The sequence below is a fragment of the Triticum dicoccoides genome, chromosome 7A (assembly GCF_002162155.2).
Source record: "Triticum dicoccoides isolate Atlit2015 ecotype Zavitan chromosome 7A, WEW_v2.0, whole genome shotgun sequence".
Lineage (NCBI taxonomy): Eukaryota > Viridiplantae > Streptophyta > Magnoliopsida > Poales > Poaceae > Triticum > Triticum dicoccoides.
In genome coordinates this window covers 331,653,645-331,675,633 of record NC_041392.1, presented here as the reverse complement: position 1 = coordinate 331,675,633, position 21,989 = coordinate 331,653,645, and the positions used below count along the sequence as shown (strand labels likewise).

The following is a 21,989-nucleotide window of genomic DNA, read 5'->3' as shown; positions in this document are numbered from 1 at the left end:
TTTCCTCTGGCAGACGGGGTCGGCCCCGCGGTGGCGACGCGGGGCGACGTGTACCTAGGGCGGTAGCTCGTGGCCGCAGCCGCGGCGGGCGCCCGCACGCGTGCGCTGGAGGAGGACGTCGAGAGGCGCTGCCTCCGCAAGGAGAAGCGGAGAGTCCTAGCCAAGAAGATGACCCCAACACACACTCCCGCTCCCATCCTCTTCTCCAGGGATGCAAGCAGCTGCAAGGAAGGGCGCGGCGGCGGCGGTAGCGGCGGCGTCCTTCCACTCCACCGCCGCGACGCTCTCAAAATCCACGGTGCGCCCACCCTAACTTTCCCCATCCATCTCTTTCTCCCTCTTTCTTGTTGCCTGATGACGAATCAATTCGATCCACGCATCTAGTTCAGTTCTCGCTCTCCAAATCCCATTAGGATTGCTATACTAGATAGGCTAGGAGAGCTGGCTAGGCTGTAAAAGAGGAATATTTACTGCCCGGGATCATCAGCACAGTCAGCTTAGCAGGGTGATTAGTTTGCACGCTTAAGCAATGGAAGCTCTATTGTGCTGTGCATTTTTCAGGTCCACTGCACATTTGAGCTCTACCTCAATTTCATAATGAAATTCAAATTGGGGGTTCCTTTAATTTCACCCACAAACAAATGAGTGCCTGGGGGCTTGCTAAATGCCAAGTACAGTAGCATATGCGTGTATTCAATAAAACTATTTGTGATGTGAGCTTGACCATGGTTCTGTAATTATTTTTGCGCAGCCTCGTATCCGGTTCAACGTCCGAGAAAAGTGCACAGACGCGAAGAATGCCCTTAAGAGCATGGACTAACATGACACAGTGTGTTTCCTTTCGCCTGTCGTCGCTGTCGGCAGAGAAAATTCGATGCCAAATCACACCTGATGGCTGATGTAGTGTCTGCACTAGGAAATGAAATTCTAAAGTGACGATTTGTTTATCTTGACTGTATGATTGTTGGACGTGACAACATTGTCTTGTTTGTATCCTGTGTGAGCAGAAGAAGAGGCACAACCAACTGAAGACCGTGCTATGCGGGCGGTGCAAGGTGCTGTTGCACGGAAGGTGTTTGACAAAATGACCAAGTAAGGTAAGAGTGTCTTTCATAGTTCTAGTACTACTTGGTGTTTTTGTTTCTCTCTGTAATGTACTAATGTGAGTCTAATGATTAAATGGGAGGCGAGACGACATCGTCGCTTTGACTCAAACGAACCGTTGGCTCGGCCGCCGCCTGCTGCGACGATCGACCTCCGTAGGTCATTTTCTAGGATTTGATAGGGTTAATGTGACACACTCCCCGTAGGTCATTTTCTAGGATTTGATAGGATTAATGTGCTACTCTTATCAGGCATGTACTTTATTCTAACCAAATTTGATAGGGTTAATGTGACACAATACTCGTAGGTCATTTTCTAGGATTTGAAAATAACTGCTAGTACTTGTGTGCAGGCTGTTAATAGTAGCATACTTGGTTCTAATCAAAATTTCTATTCAATTCAATCCGGAAAGCCACTCTGTTAGTAATACAGAACTAGCATTTATTTAGACTAAAATTATGCAATGTAATTTAATGTGGATTTTTGCCCAGTAATGTGTATTCCTTCTCTTTTTGGTTTTCGGAATTTAAAGTGGTTTTGGAATGTAATTTTCAGTAATGTGTCACTTCTAGTTTACCTGAATATTCTTGTATTCTTATCAGTTTTGTGCCCCATTCTAAAGAAGTTCAGCAAATGTGTACGTCCCATTCTGTAAATACAATATTTTACAAACCATTTAGATACAAAAACCTGATCTTTGTTTTCTTTTTCACAAGAAGCTATTTTTGTCTTACATGAAGGGATGCATGCTCTTCATCTTGCAGGTATGACTCATCCTCGCATTCTTACTCTGCCTTTGTTTCCTTCGGCTTCTTGATTCTGAAATTTTAAGATAAATTGTAAGTACTCAGTATCATGTTCTTAAGCAAAGCTACTGTTTTTTCTTGAATTACAGTGTTTTGTCTGACCTATGTATAGTGTCAATAAAATCGAAATTTCAAGATGGAGATACATTTTTTGGTGGCATCTTACATCACAGTCGTTGGTCGTAGGATTTTAGAAAAAAACACTATATCAAGAATACAAGTGTTTATGAAACTACTGTTGTTGGTTTAGCCAAACACCTCACAGTTTCCAAAACTACAGGTTTGTAGAAACCATAGTATTCTGATTGAGCTAAGCTAGCCGTGTATCTCCACCTGTGGGAGTCAAGCTGCATACACTCCTTGTCTTTTCCACTTTTTAGATTAGATTAAATAACCAGAATTGCCAATCAACTGTAAAAAAAATTAATTACCAATCTGCATGCACAAGACATATATCTTTCTCATCATTTTAAACAGTAACCATTGATACTCCAAGCATACATTTTCTGAGAATTCCTCCATATATGTAGGCTGGCAGCGGTGTTCGCAAATCACCACGGAGAAAGTAAAGATCTCGAGAGGATTCCGTTTGTTTGCTCTATGTATTGTCTTTCGAAGCGCAGGAAAAAACACAAAAATATTCTAGTTTATTTTACTGCCTTTTGTAGTAAAAGAAAATGAAAATCACAAAAAAAATGTTTGTTTCTCTGCCTTTTGTACTAATGGAGAGGGAAAGTCACAAAAATGTTTGTTTTTAGGGTCAAGCAGTCAGTTGGTTTGTTACTCACTCAGAAATGTTTTTGGTTTTGGGGGGTTCGATGTGTACATTGTGCATCAGCATACACTGCTAGCTGCCCATGGAGATCAACACTAAAGAATAAACAAATCCTTGTAATTCTTTCATCTAGGATGCTATGCCGTCTCGAAACTGTCAACCTGACTCATAGAATGATCTTTTTATTTAGGATTCATGGTTATTTTTTCTTTTTCTTGTTATTATGCATTACTATGAGTTCATTGTATTAAGACTCCTTACAACTTTAGGCACCTGAGCTATTTACAGAAGGAGGGGACCCAGCCTTCTTCACGGCTCACGGCAATGTCTCCCATTGATTCATTCGTGCAACAAGGAGGGTACCCACCCTTCTTCACGTCACATGCAACAAGTAAGGACCAGCCTCTGGCTATTACTATTGATTCGTGTGCATGTGCTAAAAAGTAAGAAAATACCCTACTGGATTTGGACGCTGACGAGCACTAACAAGTTTTCACTTTCCCGACGTGGCCACAGGGGTGATCGACGCGGACTACCGCTGCCTGGTGGGCGTCATGCTCTTCAACCACTCAGACCTGGACTTCGCCGTGAAGCCCGGTGACTGCGTCGCACAGATGATTGTCCAGGAGATCGTGACGCCGAAGGTCGCCGAGGTGGAGGACCTCGATACCATCGTTTGGGGCGAGGGAGGATTGGGGTCCACCAGCATCTGAACTCCGAGCCTTGGTAGATACATCTAGAGAAGTGGTATCTTTAGGCTGCTGGTGGAACACTAGGAAAGGTACCCACCTTTGGTTGTATGCATTTACTGTTAAATGGAATCACGTGATCTCTTGCAGTTGAGATGTTCAATGTTGCATCCATGAATGGTGCGAGTGTTAAGATGGTCCTGTGATCTTAATTTATTTTGCACTGGACGTGTCTCTGATTTTCATCCATGAATGCTGCATCTAATTTTTATTTTTTAATTCTTAATTTGTTAGTAGTAGCGTGGGGGGAAAATGTGTGCTTCTAGTATTTAAGATACTAGTAGTGTGTGGTGTAATAGATGCGCTACTACTACTCTGTTATTAGTAGCACGGGCTTCAAATAGTAGTAGCGTGGGTGGCATCCGCACTACTACTAACTTTTTAGTAGTAGCGCGGGTTGCACCCACGCTACTACTAACTTTTAGTTGTAGCGTGATACTAGTAGCGCGGGTACCCGCGCTACTAGTAACCAATTTACCCGCGCTGCTATTAGCCTTTTCCCTAGTAGTGTAATGTTTAGCCACCTGATTGGAACCTACCCTTTGAAATTATGTGTGATGCTAGTGATTATGCTGTAGGTGCTTTTCTAGGGCAAAGTGTTGATAAGAAATTAAATGTTATTCATTATGCTAGTAAGACTCTAGACAATTCTCAAAGAAATTATGCTACTACTGAAAAAGAACTCTTAGCAGTTGTATTTGCTTGTGATAAGTTCAGATCATATATTGTTGATTCTAAAGTAACTATTCAAAATGATCATGTTGCTATTAAATATCTTATGGAAAAGAAAGATGCTAAACCTAGACTTATTAGATGGGTTCTCTTGCTACAAGAATTTGATTTGCATATTGTTGATAGAAAGGGAGCTGAGAACCCCGTTGCAGACAACATGTCTAGGTTAGAAAATATTCTTGATGACCCACTACCTATTAATGATAACTTTCCTCATGAACAATTAAATGTTATAAGTACTTCTCGTAGTACTCCATGGTATGCTGATTATGCTAATTATATTGTTGCTAAGTTTATACCACCTAGCTTCACATATCAACAAAAGAAAAAGTTTTTCTATGATTTAAGACATTACTTTTGGGATGACCCACTTCTTTATAAAGAAGGGGTAGATGGTATTATTAGACGTTGTGTACCTGAGCATGAACAGGAACAGATCCAATGCAAGTGTAATTCCGAGTCTTATGGAGGACACCACGCTGGAGATAGAACTGCACATAAGGTATTGCAATCTGGTTTTTATTGGCCTACTCTCTTCAAGGATGCTCGTAAATTTGTCTTGTCTTGTGATGAATGTCAAATAATTGGTAATATTAGTAGACGTCAAGAAATGCCTATGAATTATTCACTTGTTATTGAACCGTTTGATGTTTGGGGTTTAGATTATATGGGACCTTTTCCTGCCTCTAATGGATACACACATATTCTAGTTGCTGTTGATTACGTTACTAAGTGGGTAGAAACTATTCCAACTAGTAGTGCTGATCATAACACTGTTATTAAAATGCTTAAAGAAGTTATTTTCCCAAGGTTTGGAGTCCCTAGATATTTAATTACTGATGGTGGGTCACACTTTATTCATGGTGCTTTCCGTAAAATGCTTGCTAAATATGATGTTAATCATAGAATTGAATCTCCTTATCACCCACAGTCTAATGGCCAAGTAGAGTTGAGCAATAGAGAGCTCAAATTAATTTTGCAAAAGACTGTTAATAGGTCTATAAAGAATTGGTCTAAGAAACTTGATGATGCATTATGGGCTTATAGAACTGCATACAAAAATCCTATGGGTATGTCTCCGTATAAAATGGTTTATGGAAAAGCATGTCACTTACCTCTCGAACTAGAACATAAGGCATATTGGGCTATTAAAGAGCTCAACTATGATTTTAAACTTGCCGGTGAAAATAGGTTATTTGATATTAGCTCACTTGATGAATGGAGAACCCAAGCTTATGAAAATGCCAAGTTGTTTAAAGAAAAAGTTAAAAGATGGAATGACAAAAGGATACAAAAGCGTGAGTTTAATGTAGGTGATTATGTATTGCTATACAACTCTCGTTTAAGATTTTTTGTAGGAAAACTTCTCTCTAAATGGGAAGGCCCCTATGTTATCGAAGAGGTCTATCATTCCGGTGCCATAAAAATCTACAACATCGAAGGCACAAATCCGAAGGTGGTAAACGGTCAAAGAAATAAACATTATATCTGAGGTAATCCCATAAATGTTGAAACCAATATTATTGAAACCGTAACCCTGGAGGAATACATAAGGGACACTTTCCGGAACGTTTCAGACTCCGAAAAGGAATAGGTATGTGGTACGGTAAGTAAACCGACTCCAAAACAATTTTAAGGCAATATTTCTCCATTTTAGAATATTTAGAAAAATAGAAAAATGAGTGGCAGTCCGGGAAGGACACGAGGGTGGTGGGCCCCTACCCCCGTGGGCGCGCCCCCTACCTCGTGAGCACCTCGTGTGCCTTCCGGACTCCGTTTTCTTGCACACTACATATTTTGGTCGGTAAAAATTCACTATATATTCTCCCGAAGGTTTTGACTCCTGTATCACGCAAACCTCCTTTGTTTTTGTTTCGAGCTGTTTTCTATCAGGGTTTTCCAGGCTAGGCATCATGTCGTCTCCCTCCTCCAACAATGGTGACAACGATGCTTGGCTAATGAAGATAGATCTGAAGAGGGAAGAACCCACGAAGGTCAACAAGGATGAAAGGATCAAGAAGGCCACGGAGGATCAAGCTCCAGCAGCAGAAGACACCCTTCAAATTGATCATAACCTTCTTACCCCAACTAAGATCGAAGCTTTCAAGATGATTGAGTTAGCTCGTGTTCAAAATAAGTATCTCACACAAGAAAATATTTTGTTGAAGGAGCATATTGTCGCACTCAAGGGCATTATTCGCAAGCTGGAGGACCTCTTACGCTCGATGTGCGATTATCCGTCACTTCCACCTTCTTCACCAACCAAGGAGACATGATCACATGGGTATGGGCACTCCCCTTGGCAACTGCCAAGCTTGGGGGAGGTGCCCCGGTATAGTATCACAATCACAACTCTTATCTTTACCGTTTTTCTTAGTTCGATCCTTTTGATAATATCTTGATCTAGTAGAATAAAGTTTATGGCATGATCTAGTTTTGAGTTTTGCTTTATGATCTCTCTATGTAATCGAGTCCGTGAGTTATATATAATAAAGATTAGTGTTGAGTCAAGGGCTTGATTATTTTGCCATGATCTTGGGTGAATAAAAGAAAAGAGAAAAGGAATAAAAAGGAACAAAAAGTTCATATTGATCTTATTGAGAGTAATGACTTCACATAGAAAGAGTATGATGATTAAAAGTTGTTGGGAGTTGGCAGACATAGCTTTGGTCATTGTTGCAATTAATAGGAAGTAATAAGGAAAGAGAGGTTTTCACATATAGATATATTATCATTGACATCTTTTATGATTGGGAGCACTCATAAAAATATGACATGCCAAAGAGTTGATGTTGGACAAGGAAGACAACGTAATGAGTTATGTATTTCTTATATCTGAGATAAAGTATGTTGTCATGGACCCTCTAACTTGTTGAGCTTGCCTTTCCCCCTCATGCTAGCCAAATTCTCAGCACCAAGTAGAAATACTACTTGTGCTTCCAATTACCCTTAAATCAGTTTTGCCATGAGAGTCCACCATATCTACCTATGGATTGAGTAAGATCCTTCAAGTAAGTTGTCATCGGTGCAAAGCAATAAAAATTGCTCTAAATATGTATGATTGATTGGAGTGGGAGAAATAAGCTTTATACGATCTTGTAATGTGGAAGTAATAAAAGCGACGGACTGCATAATAAAGGTTCATATCACAAGGGGCAATATAAAGTGACGTTCTTTCGCATTGATATTTTATGCATCCAACCATAAAAGCGCATGGCAACCTCTGCCTCCCTCTGCGAAGGGCCTATCCTTTATTATTATCTTCTACCTTCTGCAAGAGTCATGGTGATCTTCACCTTTTCTTTTTTATTTTATCCTTTGGCAAGCTCAGCATGTTGGAAAGAACATGATATATATATCTAATTGGATGTAGGGGAGCATGAACCATTATTGTTGACATTACCCTTGAGGTAAAAGGTTGTGGGGCAAAACTATAAGCTCCTATCTTTCTCTGTGTCTGATTAAAAGTCCGTAACCACAAGTATCGCGTGAGTGTTAGCAATTATGGAGGACTAAATGATAGTTGAGTATGTGGACTTGCTTTTTAGCTCTGACATAGACTCTTTCCGATGTTATGATAAATTGCAATTGCTTCAATGACTGAGATTATATTTTGTCAGAGCCCAATAAGGTTTATGATTTATACTTTTGCATTGTGAATAGATCATCACTTGAACATAAGTAATCATATGACAAAATCTATATATGTTGCTGTTATGAGAATAATCATGATGCCTTCATGTCCGTATTTTATTTTTATCGACGCCTCTACCTCTAAATATGAGGACATATTTATTGTTATCGGCTTTTCGCTTGAGGGCAAGCGAGGTCTAAGCTTGGGGGAGTTGATACGTCCATTTTGCATCATGCTTTTATATCGATATTTATCGCATTATGGACTGTTATTTCACTTTATGTCACAATACTTATGGCTATTCTCTCTTATTTTACAAGGTTTACACAAGGAGGGAGAATGCCGGCAGCTGGAATTCTGGTATGGAAAAGGAGAAAATATTAGAGACCTATTCTGCGCAACTCCAAAAGTCCTGAAACTCCACAGAACGTCTTAAAAGAAATAAAGAAAAATACACGCCAAAGATGAAGGCCAGGGGGCCCACACCCTTCTCACGAGGGTGGGGGGCGCGCCCCCCCTAGGGCGCGCCCCCTACATCGTGGGCCCCCTGGTGGCTCTCTGATGCCCACCTTCTCCTATATGAGGTCTTTCGATGAGAAAAAAATAGGAGGGAACTTTTGGGGACGAGACTGCGCTGCCACGAGGCGGAACCTTGGTGGATCCAATCTAGAGCTCCGGCAGAGCTGTTCTGCCGGGGATACTTCCCTCCCAGAGGGGGAAATCATCACCATTGTCATCACCAACGCTCCTCTCATAGGGAGAGGGAATCTCCATCAACATCTTCACCAGCACCATCTCATCTCCAAACCCTAGTTCATCTCTTGTATCCAATTCTTGTCTCAAAGTCCGGGATTGGTGCTAGTAGGTTGCTAGAAGTGTTGATTACTCCTTGTAGTTGATGCTAGTTGGTTAATTGGTGGAAGATCATATGTTCAGATCCTATATGCATATTATTACCCCTCTGATTATGAACATGAATTTGCTTTGTGAGTAATTACGTTCGTTCCTGAGGACAAGGGAGAAGTCTTGCTATGAGTAGTCATGTGAATTTGGTATTTGTTTGATATTTTGATAAGATGTATGTTGTCTCGCCTCTAGTGGTGTTATGTGAACGTCGACTACATAACACCTCACCATTATTTGGGCCTAGAGGAAGGCATTGGGAAGTAATAAGTAGATGATGGGTTGCTAGAGTGACAGAAGCTTAAACCCTAGTTTATGCGTTGCTTCGTAAGGGGCTGATTTGGATCCATATGTTTCATGCTAAGGTTAGGTTTACGTTAATACTTTTGTTGTAGTTGCGGATGCTTGCAATAGAGGTTAATCATAAGTGGGATGCTTGTTCAAGTAAGAACAGCACCCAAGCACCGGTCCACCCACATATCAAATTATCAAAGTATCAAACGCGAATCATATGAACGTGATGAAAACTAGCTTGACGATATTCCCATGGGTCCTCGGGAGCACTTTTCCTATTATAAGAGTTTGTTCCGGCTTGTCCTTTGCTACAAAAAGATTGGGCCATCTTGCTGCACTTTATTTACTTTTGTTACTTGTTGCTCATTACAACCTATCTTATCAGAAAACTATCTGTTACCACTTATTTCAGTACTTGCAGAGAATACCTTGATGAAAACCGCTTATCATTTCCTTCTACTCCTCGTTGGGTTCGACACTCTTACTTATCGAAAGGACTATGATAGATCACCTATACTTGTGGGTCATCACCGGGCATGCCATGATGTGACGCTAAGTGGCACATTTAATGCGCTCTGCCTTGTCTGCAGAGTTAGGTATGATAACACTATTTGCTATCTAATCGGTACACAATGACTGATTTGCCATTGTGGTGACACATTGATCTATAAAAGGAGGGCCATGGCAACCCCAGAAAGGATTCAGACCCTTGTACACTCATACGCGCATAGATGTCCTTGCCCCGAGACAATCCTGCCGGGCTAGAGCGTTGCATCTCCACCATTGTATTCTCATCAATCCCCCAAAGCAGGAGTAGGGTTTTATGCCTCGCGGCATCCCGAACCGGGGTAAAACTTCTCGTGTGATCTCTATCGTGCTGTGCTACGTTCTCTGCTCTTTATGCAATGTGCTCATCCCCCCTGCCGAACCACAAGGGGCTGATGGCCCCATAGGTGGTCGTGGTTGCCCACGACATGGTCACTGAGAGATTTAACAATACCTCTATCACTAGTTTAAAAAATGGAGGATGGTAGCATTGTTTCTGATCATGATCAAATGGCTGGGGCTATCTAGCTGGCTTTTAAAAACAGGATGGGTACTAGTAGGGGGGTTGATATGTCTTCCTGATAGAGGGGAAGGTGTACTGATGTTTCGATGGATAGCTATCGTTTTCTATGGAAGTCAACCTTGATGATCCGATTATGAACATGCGAGACGTCGTGCCTTAGCAATCACTAAACCAACTTCTGAGGGGTTATTGACCACGCTGGAGCACGATCAACCTGACCACGAGGGCCTATTTCCTGTGAGCAAGCGAAGAACAAGCAAGAAACTGAGATTGCGATCTGGATATTACGAATATAAGAGGAAAAATTTATTGATGAAAGTGGGTTTCTATGACGTCTTGGTCTGGTCGTTGAACACAAACGAAGTACGCGAAGTTGCAGCTATGGCGTAGTTTTAATCTAAACAAACCCCAAAGTCTAAGTGGTGCCCTAAGGGTTTTATATATGGAGGAAGAGGGGGAATTTCGTGGCTCTTGTAGGAGGAGGTTGGAACCAACACTAACTCTTGTTTCCCCACACATACAGACTATAAAATGAGCCTATACTCAAGTATTTTGAAATTACATGGGCCTGACCCAATAATAAGGTGACACAGCACCTATAATAGCTTATGGACAAAATTTATGAAGTGACATCTTGTATATTTCGTCCAAGGCTTCATGCACTCATTATGGTGGATTCAAAGTCGTGAGATCATCACTTGTAACTTCGTTCTTGTTACCCATGTGCATGCCATCATCTCCATGCTTGATCTTGCTCCAATGTTCATCCTTCTTGTCCAAGCTAGGCCCTTCATTTGTAAGCAAGAAAAATGTATCCAATTTAGGAAGCATCATATTCTCATATATATTAGAATCATTACCAAGAAAAGAAAGTACCTGATAATTTAATTGGCGTGCGCGAGCTCTAGTAATTGGTCCAGTATGTATAGCAGCACGGGTTGTGGGTGTAACAATGGTATTGATGTCCTCCTCATCCCCCCTTCTTGAAATGAAGTCATCCTCGACTGAAGCTCATCTTCCTCACCCAAATAAGGCTTCAAATCTACAATGTTAAAAGTGGGACTAACCCCAAAATCTCTAAGCAGCTCAAGTTTATATACATTGTCATTCTCGAACACCTTAAAAGGACCATCAACATGTGGAATTAGCTTTGATTTGCGCAAATCAGGAAACCTATCCTTACGCAAATGTAAACAAATAAGATCTCCATGTGCAAAGACAACATGTTTTCTACCTTTATCTCCAACAAGTTTATATTTAGCATTCATACTCTCAATGTTCTCCTTAGTTAACTCATGCATTTTTAAGATCAATTCAGCGCGTTGTTAAGTATCAAAATTAACCTTCTACAAAGATGGAAGAGGCAACAAATCAATAGGTGCACGAGGTAGGAAACCATATACAATTTCGAAAGGGCACATCTTAGTAGTAGAATGCAGAGAACGATTATAAGCAAATTGAATATGGGGCAAGCGTTCTTCCAACATTTTCTTGTTATTCTTCAAAACAGCCCAAAGCATAGTTGAAAGCACAAGTGCTCCCTAGGTGGTTTTGGTAATTAATATCAACATATCTCTTGTTGGACTAACACTTTTACCTAGTATGTTTCAGATAAGTTCAACAATGAAGTGGCATTGACTAGAGGATGTGGAACCCCTTCAAAATGCTAAGGACAAAGGATTGGCTCAAGCTCCAAACTCAAGACTCTACATTTTCTATTTCAGTGATCCAAGATCACATTGAGTCTATAGGAAAAGCCAATACTATTAAGAAGGGACGAGGTGTTGCTTAATGGCTTGCTTTCTCAAAGTGCTTAGTGATATGCTCCAAAGACCTCAACCACTTTCTCACTTCCAAATATGTCCCACACCAAATATCAAACTCGGCCCCACCGATTCTTTCTATCCGGAGCCACTGAGTTTAGTTGACATAGCCACTGCCAGAAACCCTAATCAGTTCGGTCTCACCGATGGGATCTCGGTCTCACCGAGATGGGCTTGCAAACTCTCTGTTACCCATTGCAATATTTTTGGTCCCACCGAGATATGCAATCGGCCCCACCGAGTTTGCTTGGCCAACTCTTTGTTTCTCTTATTACCCAAATCGGTCCGACCGAGTTTGAGTAATCGGTCAAACCGAGTTTTGGATTTACCCTAACCCTAGCACATCCGTCCCACCGAGTTGATCCTGTCGGTCCCACCGAAAACCATAACGGTCACTAGCTTTGCTGAATCGGTCCGACTGAGTTTATCAATTTGGTTCCACCGAGATTGGCAAGTTGTGTGTAACGGTTAGATTTTGTGTGGAGGCTATATATACCCCTCCACCACATCTTCATTCGTGGAGAGAGATATCAGAACAAACCTACACTTCCAACCTACTTTTTCTGAGAGAGAACTACCTACACTTGTGTTGAGGCCATGATATTCCATTCTTACCATATGAATCTTGATCTCTAGCCTTCCCCAAGTTGCTTTCCACTCAAATCTTCTTTCCACCAAATCCATATCCTGTGAGAGAGAGTTGAGTGTTGGGGAGACTATCATTTGAAGCACAAGAGCAAGGAGTTCATCATCAACACACCATTTGTTACTTCTTGGAGAGTGGTGTCTCCTAGATTGGCTAGGTGTCACTTGGGAGCCTCCGACAAGATTGTGGAGTTGAACCAAGGAGTTTGTAAGGGCAAGGAGATCGCCTACTTCATGAAGATCTACCGCTACTAAGGCAAGTCCTTCGTGGGCGACTGCCATGGTGGGATACAAAAGGTTGCTTCTTCGTGGACCCTTCGTGGATGGAGCCCTCCATGGACTCGCGCAGCCGTTACCCTTTGTGGGTTGAAGTCTCCATCAACGTGGATGTACAATAGCACCACCTATCGGAACCATGTCTCAAAAATCTCCGTGTCTCCAAATTGCGTTTGCACACACCAATCCTATCTCTTTACATTCTTGCAAGTTGCATGCTTTACTTTCCGCTGCTCATATACTCTTTGCATGCTTGCTTGATATGTATTGTGATTGTTAAACTTGTGCAAAAACTCCACTTCAACTTAAAGAAATTAAAAACTGCAACTTTTAGCACTTAGTGTCTAATCACCCCCCTCTAGACACCTCTTCTCGATCCTTTCAATTGGTATCAGAGCTTTGGTCTCCATTGCCCTGGTTTAAACACCATTGGAGAAAGATGGATGAGTCTACTTTGGGGAGTCTTAGATGTAGAGTGCTTGTTTTTGATGGAGAATATTTTCATGAGTGGAAACATGAAATGGTTGAGATTTTCAATGAATATCATTTGAACAAGTACATTACTAGCCCTTGTGCACCTCATGATGATCCTTTGCATCCTGCCCTTGATGAATCTATTGACATGATCCGCAACCTTAGAACTATTAATCTTATCACTAGAGGCTTGCATAGAAACTTGATTGAATGTTTGCCTACTCTTGATTGTTCCTACACTATATGGAGATTTCTTGAGGAACGCTTTCCAAATTATTCCTTGAAAGATCTAGATGAAATTCTCCATAAGTCTATTGCCTTGATTAAGATGAGTTCCAATGATCCCAAATTTGGCGACTGCTTATTTGAGCTTACTAATCTTACAAGTGCCAAAGGAGATGTTGGAATCATTAGCAATATCATTTCCAAAGCTATTAGAATTCATAAAGATAACCATAGAAATGATCATTTATCTAATGCATTACCCTCTATAGGAATTGATCAATCACAAGATGATGTTGAACATGGATACTATGATGAGGATGATGATGAAAGTGACTATGATCTTAATGATGCAATGAGACACTTTGGTCTTATGGCAAATCTTTGCGGCTACATGGATGGAGGAATGGAATGGGTTCTTGATAGTGGATATACTCATCATATGACCGGAGATAAAGATATGTTCCATGAGCTTGCTAAAAACGATGGCCCTCGAAAGTATGTCACCTTTGGTGATAACTAAAAGGGTAAGGTGGTTGGCCTAAGTAAGGTGGCCATCTCACTTGATAGCTCCATGCAAAATGTCATGCTTGTTGAATCTCTTGGGTATAATTTACTTTCAGTATCTAGACTTGCTAATTTCGGTTTCAATGTCCTATTTATTGAAGTAGATTGCCAGGTGTTTCGAAGAGACAATCATAAAATGGCCTTTACCGATATACGTAGAGGTGATCTTTACATTGTTGATTTCACTAAAAAGGCTCAACCTAGAACTTGCTTAATTGCTAAATCTTCTAAAGGTTGGTTATGGCATAGACGACTAGGTCATGTTGGTATGCGAAACCTTGACAAGATTATTAAAGGAAATTATATCCTTGGCATTAACGATGTCATATTTGATAAGGATAGACTTTGCAGCGCTTGTCAAGCAGGTAAACAGGTTGGTGGAAGGCATCCCATGAAGAACATCCTGACCACAAGGAGGCCACTCGAACTACTTCACATGGATCTTTTTGGTCCTAACGCTTACAAAAGTCTCGGTGGAAATTCTTTTGGTCTAGTTATAGGTGATGATTTTTCAAGATTTACATGGGTGTTCTTTCTTGATGATAACTCACAGGTCCAAAAGATCTTCAAAAACTTCGCTAGGAAGGCCCAAAATAAATTTGAAGTGAAGATCAAGAAGGTTTGCAGCGACAATGGAACGGAGTTCAAGAACGCCGATGTGGACACCTTTCTTGGCGAAGAAGGGATTTCACATGAGTTCTCGGCTACGTACACACCTCAACAAAATGGAGTTGTTGAGAGGAAGTACCGGACACTCATCGAAATGGCGAGAACGATGCTTGATGAGTACAAGATGCCAAAGCACTTTTGGGCAGAAGTGGTTGAGATAGCTTGTCATGCAACAAGTCGCTTGTATCTTCACAATCTACTCGGCAAGACGGCATACGAGCTCCTCACCGGTAACAAACCACAAGTTGGATGCTTTTGAGTATTCGGCTCAAAGTGCTACAGTCTTGATAAGCATCGTCGTTCTAAATTTTCTCCTAAGTCTCATGAAGGTTTCCTACTTGGTTATGGCTCAAACTCTCACACATACCGTGTCTACAATAATTTCACCCGAAAGGTTGAAGAGACGGTAGATGTGAAGTTTGATGAATCTAATGGCTTGCAAGTAGAGCAATTGCCAATTGATGTAGGAGAGAAAGACCCTTCGGAAGCAATCCAAGACTTGTCTATTGGCAAGATTCGTCCAACGGAGGTGAAGGAGAGTACCTCGTCCGTCCAAGTGGAAGCTTCTACCTCACGACAAGGTGAACCAAGAGTTGATATGGAAGCATCCACAAGTGGGACACACCAAGATGAAGAAAACGAGGAAGTGCACCAAGATGAACGCCAACAACCTACTTCTCCACCACGACAAGACAACGACAACGTCAACAACGAAGAAGGCCAAGAAGAAGAACAAGATGTTCAACCAAGATCCAAGCAAAAGCTTTCACGAGTTCGAGCAAGAATTGCTAAAGACCATCCCGTCGAGCAAATCTACAATGATATCCAAACCGGGAGAATCACTCGCTGAAAAACTCATTTAGCTAACTTTTGTGAAGACTATTCTTTCATCTCTAGCATTGAACCTATGAAGGTTGAAGAAGCTTTGGAAGATCCGAATTGGATAAATTCCATGGATGAAGAGCTACACAACTTTGAGAGAAATCAAGTTTGGACATTAGTTGAGAAGCCCGACAACAACCACAACATCATCGGTACCAAATGGGTGTTTCGCAACAAGCAAGATGAAGATGGACAAGTAGTTCGCAACAAAGCACGTCTCGTCGCCCAAGGCTACACTCATGTCGAAGGTATGGACTATGGTGAGACATATGCTCCCATTGCTAGACTTGAGTCCATTCGCATCTTACTTGCCTATGCTAATCATCATGATATCACCTTGTACCAAATGGACATCAAAAGTGCTTTTCTAAATGGTGAAATAGAGGAGGAAGTTCATGTTAAGCAACCTACCGGATTTGTCAATCCTAAGAAACCTAATCATGTTTACAAACTTCACAAAGCTCTTTATGGTCTTAAGCAAGCTCCTAGAGCATGGTATAAATGCTTGACCAAGTTTCTTATTGAAAAAGGCTTTGAAATTGGAAAAATAGATTCTACTCTTTTTACTAAAAGGGTTAATGGAGAACTATTTGTGTGCCAAATTTATGTTGATGATATTATATTTGGATCAACTAACCCTCATTTTAGTGAAAAGTTTGGAAAGCTAATGTCGGAGAAGTTCGAGATGTCAATGATGAGTGAACTCAAATTTTTCTTGGTTTGCAAATCAAGCAAACTAAGGAAGGTACCTTTGTCTCTCAAACGAAGTACACCAAGGACTTATTCAAGAAGTTCAATATGCAAGAATGCAAAGGTATGACTACACCCATGCCTACTAGTGGACATCTTGATTTAACCAAAGATGGTGAACCGGTTGATCAAAAGGTTTATCGCTCTATGATTGGTTCATTGTTATATCTATGTCCTTCACGTCCACGATATTATGCTAAGTGTGTGCATGTGTGCACGATATCAAGCCGCTCCTAAAGAATGTCATCTTAAGGCCGTGAAAAGGATAGTGCGATACTTAATCCATAAACCAAATTTTGGCATTTGGTATCCAAAGAGGGCCTCCTTTGATATTGTTGGCTACTCTGACTCGGACTATGTTGGTGACAAGGTTGATAGAAAGTCCACTTCGGGTACTTGTCAATTTCTTGGTAGATCTCTTGTGTCTTGGTCCTCCAAGAAACAAAACTCGGTATCCTTATCCACCGCTGAAGCGGAATACATTGCCGCTGGATCATGTTGTGCTCAATTACTTTAGATGACCCAAACTCTTAAAGATTATGGGATATATGTGAAACATGTTCCATTACTTTGTGACAATGAAAGTGCTATTAAGATTGGTCACAATCCCGTGCAACATTCTCGAACTAAGCATATTGAAGTTCGTCATCATTTCATTCGAGATCATGTTGCCAAAGGGGACATTAATCTTAAGCATGTTCGCACCGAAAACAGTTAGCTGATATATTCACAAAACCACTTGATGAGAAAGTGTTTTGCAGGTTAAGAGGTGAATTGGACATCATTGATGCTTCAAACTTGGAGTAGGAACTCCATTTGATACATGCAAGGCGTGAGCCTATGACTAATCCTTGATATTTCTCTTATGTTGACTATCTCATGTATTGGATATATTTGCACCTTGCATGTTATCTAACCTGTGTAGGTACTTGGATGAATCTAAGTCTATGAGATTGCAACTCACTCACATCTTGAGCAATTTCTATATCACCAAGTCTCTACACAATGTTGTATGAAGACAAGCAAGCACGCAACCATTCAAACATATCCTTTGACAAATTCTATGTTGAGTTTCATGATTGTCATTTTGGATATACAAGTGCTCTTCCTTGCAAGAACTAACCCATGTAGGTAGATGAACTCAAACTCCAAGTGGTGCTCCCAACTCTTGATGAGCTACATCAACCTTGAGCAACCCACACAAGTTCAACTACATGATCATGATCAACGCCACCACCCAAGGTATGTTATTCCATCTTAGAGAAGCTTTACTCCAAGTCATGAGTCAAAGCAACTCGAAAAGATGTGAATACATCAAACAGCTTAAACGAAAAATGGTAACCCCATTTTGAGCTTAAAGGATGAGTATAACCTATGATCAAGTGATCTCACTTGACTCCTAAGTCAATATACTCTAACATAGGTGACTTTGTCGGCGACCAATTCTAGATGAAGTTCTCTTGAGTTATTTTTTGTGCTCTTGCATTTGTCTCATGCATATTTGCTTCCAATTCATCTAGACTTCTTTTTAGTTTCTTCTCTTTTATTTTCTATTCTACATTCCTTGCATCAAATTCATTGCAAATCTTTCAGTTAATTCCTTGCAAATCCTTGTGAGATCTTACTTGTCTAGTGAGCCGAGGTGACAAGTGTTTTCTCTCGGTCCAACCAAATCCTCTCAGCACGACCGAACCGTACAACTCGGTGTCACCGATTTCACTATAGGAAAGACATCTTGCCACTTGTTTCTGCATTCTTTTTGATCCAGCTCCACTCAATGAATCTTGTCCTCGACCAGCATCCCATTCAACTTGCTGCTTTGTTCTATGACTCAAGGACCAAACCCATCATGACAAAATCCAATGTGGTACATCTTTACCTTTGGGGACATCTTTACCTAAGGGGAGGAAATCCTTGAATTTATTGCACATCTTTACCTTTGGGGACATGTCTATATCCAATGTGGTACTTAGTGCTCACTCTACATGTCATCCCAGTCTTGGTACTCTTGTGGTTTCTTTTGTTTGCTCTGGCCAGTAGGTGTATCTGTGTTATCTAACCTTGTTTACGCAGGTTCATTCCATCCTAAGCCAACTCAAGACCACAAGGTAAGTATATGCATCACAGTCATGCGTATGAGAAATTCTTGTTGATGTACATACTGTTTGCAAGAAGGACTCATGAGCATGAAGGTACATTTCTCATATTCACATCATTTCCTCTAATTCATATAGCCAAGATACATGTAACACATTGCTTACTATGTCATGTTTATGCATTCACATGCTCCTATATTCCATATTCACATGATTGCATACATGTAGGGGGAGCATATGCATGTTACATGTCTTTCCAAAGTTTTACTTACTATTCTCTATATCTTTATCTAAAGCTTTGATGTATGTTGTCATCAATTCCCAAAAAGGGGGAGATTGAAAGCACAAGTGCTCCCTAGGTGGTTTTGGTAATTAATGTCAACATATCTCTTGTTGGACTAACACTTTTACCTAGTATGTTTCAGATAAGTTCAACAATGAAGTGGCATGGACTAGAGGATGTGGAACCCCTTCAAGATGCTAAGGACAAAGGATTGGCTCAAGCTCCAAGCTCAAGACTCTACATTTTCTATTTTAGTGATCCAAGATCACATTGAGTCTGTAGTAAAGGCCAATACTATTAAGAAGGGATGAGGTGTTGCTTAATGGCTTGCTTGCTCAAAGTGCTTAGTGATATGCTCCAAAGCCCTCAACCACTTTCTCACTTCCAAATATGTCCCACACCAAATATCAAACTCGGCCCCACCGATTCTTTCTATCCAGAGCCACCGAGTTCAGTTGACATAGCCACTGCCAGAAACCCTAATCAGTTCGGTCTCACCGATGGGATCTCGGTCTCACCGAGATGGGCTTGCAAACTCTCTGTTACCCATTGCAATATTTTCGGTCCCACCGAGATATGCAATCGGCCCCACCGAGTTTGCTTGGCCAACTCTCTGTTTCGCTTACTACCCAAATCGGTCCCACTGAGTTTGAGTAATCGGTTAAACCAAGTTTTGGATTTACCCTAACCCAAGCACATCGGTCCCACCGATTTGATCTAGTCGGTCCCACCGAAAACCCTAACGGTAACTAGCTTTGCTGAATCGGTCCGACCGAGTTTATCAATTCGGTTCCACCGAGATTGGCAAGTTATGTGTAACGATTAGATTTTGTGTGGAGGCTATATATACCCCTCCACCACCTCTTCATTCGTAGAGAGATCCATCAGAACAAACCTACACTTCCAACCTACTTTTTCTAAGAGAGAACTACCCACACTTGTGTTGAGGCCAAGATATTCCATTCTTACCATATGAATCTTGATCTCTAGCCTTCCCCAAGTTGCTTTCCACTCAAATCTTCTTTCCACCAAATCCATATCCGGTGAGAGAGAGTTGAGTGTCGGGGAGTGAGGGAGTCCTGGATTAGGGGGTATCCGGACAGCCGGATTATATCCTTTGGCCGGACTGTTGGACTATGAAGATACAAGATTGAAGACTTCGTCTCGTGTCCGGATGGGACTCTACTTGCCGTGGAAGGCAAGCTAGGCAATACGGATGTGTATATCTCCTCCTTTGTAACCGACCTTGTGTAAACCTAGCCCCCTCTGGTGTCTATATAAACCGGAGGGTTTTAGTCCGTAGGACAACATACAATCATACCATAGGCTAGCTTCTAGGGTTTAGCCTCTCCGATCTCGTGGTAGATCAACTCTTGTAATACTCATATCATCAAGAATAAATCAAGCAGGACGTAGGGTTTTACCTCCATCAAGAGGGCCCGAACCTGGGTAAAACATCATGTCCCCTGCCTCCTATTACCATCCGCCTTAGACGCAAAGTTCGGGACCCCCTACCCGAGATCCGCCAGTTTTGACACCGACAGGGAGACTATCATTTGAAGCACAAGAGCAAGGAGTTCATCATCTACACAACAATTGTTACTTCTTTGAGAGTGGTGTCTCCTAGATTGGCTAGGTTTCACTTGGGAGCCTCCGAAAAGATTGTGGAGTTGAACTAAGGAGTTTGTAAAGGCAAGGAGATCGCCTACTTTGTGAAGATCTACCGCTAGTGAGGCAAGTCCTTCGTCGGCCGACCATGGTGGGATAGACAAGGTTGCTTCTTCATGGACCCTTCGTGGGTGGAGCCCTCCGTGGACTCGTGCAGCCGTTACCCTTCGCGGGTTGAAGTCTCCATCAATGTGGATGTACGATAGCACCACCTATCGGAACCACGTCTCAAAAATCTCCGTGTCTCCAAATTGCGTTTGCACACTCCAATCCCATCTCTTTACATTCTTGCAAGTTGCATGCTTTACTTTCCGCTGCTCATATACTCTTTGCATGCTTGCTTGATATGTATTGTGACTATTAAACTTGCGCAAAAACTCCACTTCAACTTAAAAAAATTAAAAACTGTAAATTTCAGCACTTAGTGTCTAATCACCCCCCCCTCTAGACACCTCTTCTCGATCCTTTCAATTGGTATCAGAGCTTTGGTCTCCATTGCCTTAGTTTAAACACCATTGGAGGAAGATGGATGAGTCTACTTTGGGGAGTCTTAGACGTAGAGTGCCTATTTTTGATGGACAATATTTTCATGAGTGGAAAAATGAAATGCTTGAGATTTTCAATGAATATCAACCTGACCACGAGGGTCTATTTCCTGCGAACAAATGAAGAACAAGCAAGAAGTTGAGTTGCAATCTGGATATTGTGAATATAAGAGGAAAGCTTTATTGATGAAAGTGGGGTTTTGTGACAGAACTCAAAACTCTAAAGGATTGGACGCTAAGACCAGCAACTTGACGTGATGATGCAACTGAAAATTCAACAAAGCAAAACCCTAAAAAGATTATGCAAAGCCTCAGATTGGTTCGGATATGATGAACTAACCCTAAATATTTTTTGGCTTTTTCATGGAATGTAGGTATGAAGAACGGACTCGATCTAAACTATGAAAAACTGGAAAATCTCACCGAGCAACATGGAAATCTGATACCACTTGATAGAGGTAAAAGTGTCTCGATGTTTTGATGAGATAGCTATCGTTTTTTGTGGGAGTCGACCTTGACGATCCGACTATGGATGTGCAGGATGTAGGGCCTTAGCAATCTCTAAACCAACTTCCGAGTGGTTATTGACCACGCCAGAGCATGATCAACTAGACCACAATGGTCTATTTCCTGCGAGCAAATGAAAAACAAGCAAGAAATTGAGATTGCTATCTGGATATTTTGAATATAAGAGGAAAGATTTATTGATGAAAGTGGGGTTATGTGACGTCTTGGTATGGTCGTTGAACACAAAGAAAGTACGCGAAGTTGCAGCTATGGCGAACTTTTAATGTAAACAAAACCCAAAATCATCACTTGTAACTCCGTTCTTGTTCCCCTTGCGCATGCCATCATCTCCATGCTTGATCTTGCTCCAATGTTCATCGTTCTTGTCGAAGCTAGGCCCTTCATTTGTAATCAAGACAAATGTATCCAATTTAGGCAGCATCATAATCTCATGAAGATTAGAATCATTACCAAGAAACGAAAGTACCTGCTAATTTAATTGGCGTGCGCAAGCTC

The 21,989-nt window shown here is 41.3% G+C and overlaps 1 pseudogene; it reads left to right on the top strand.

Annotated features, from left to right (window-relative positions):
- The first annotated feature begins 211 nt into the window (after positions 1-211).
- Positions 212-3,551, top strand: LOC119333482 (annotated as a pseudogene).
- The last annotated feature ends 18,438 nt before the right edge of the window (positions 3,552-21,989 follow it).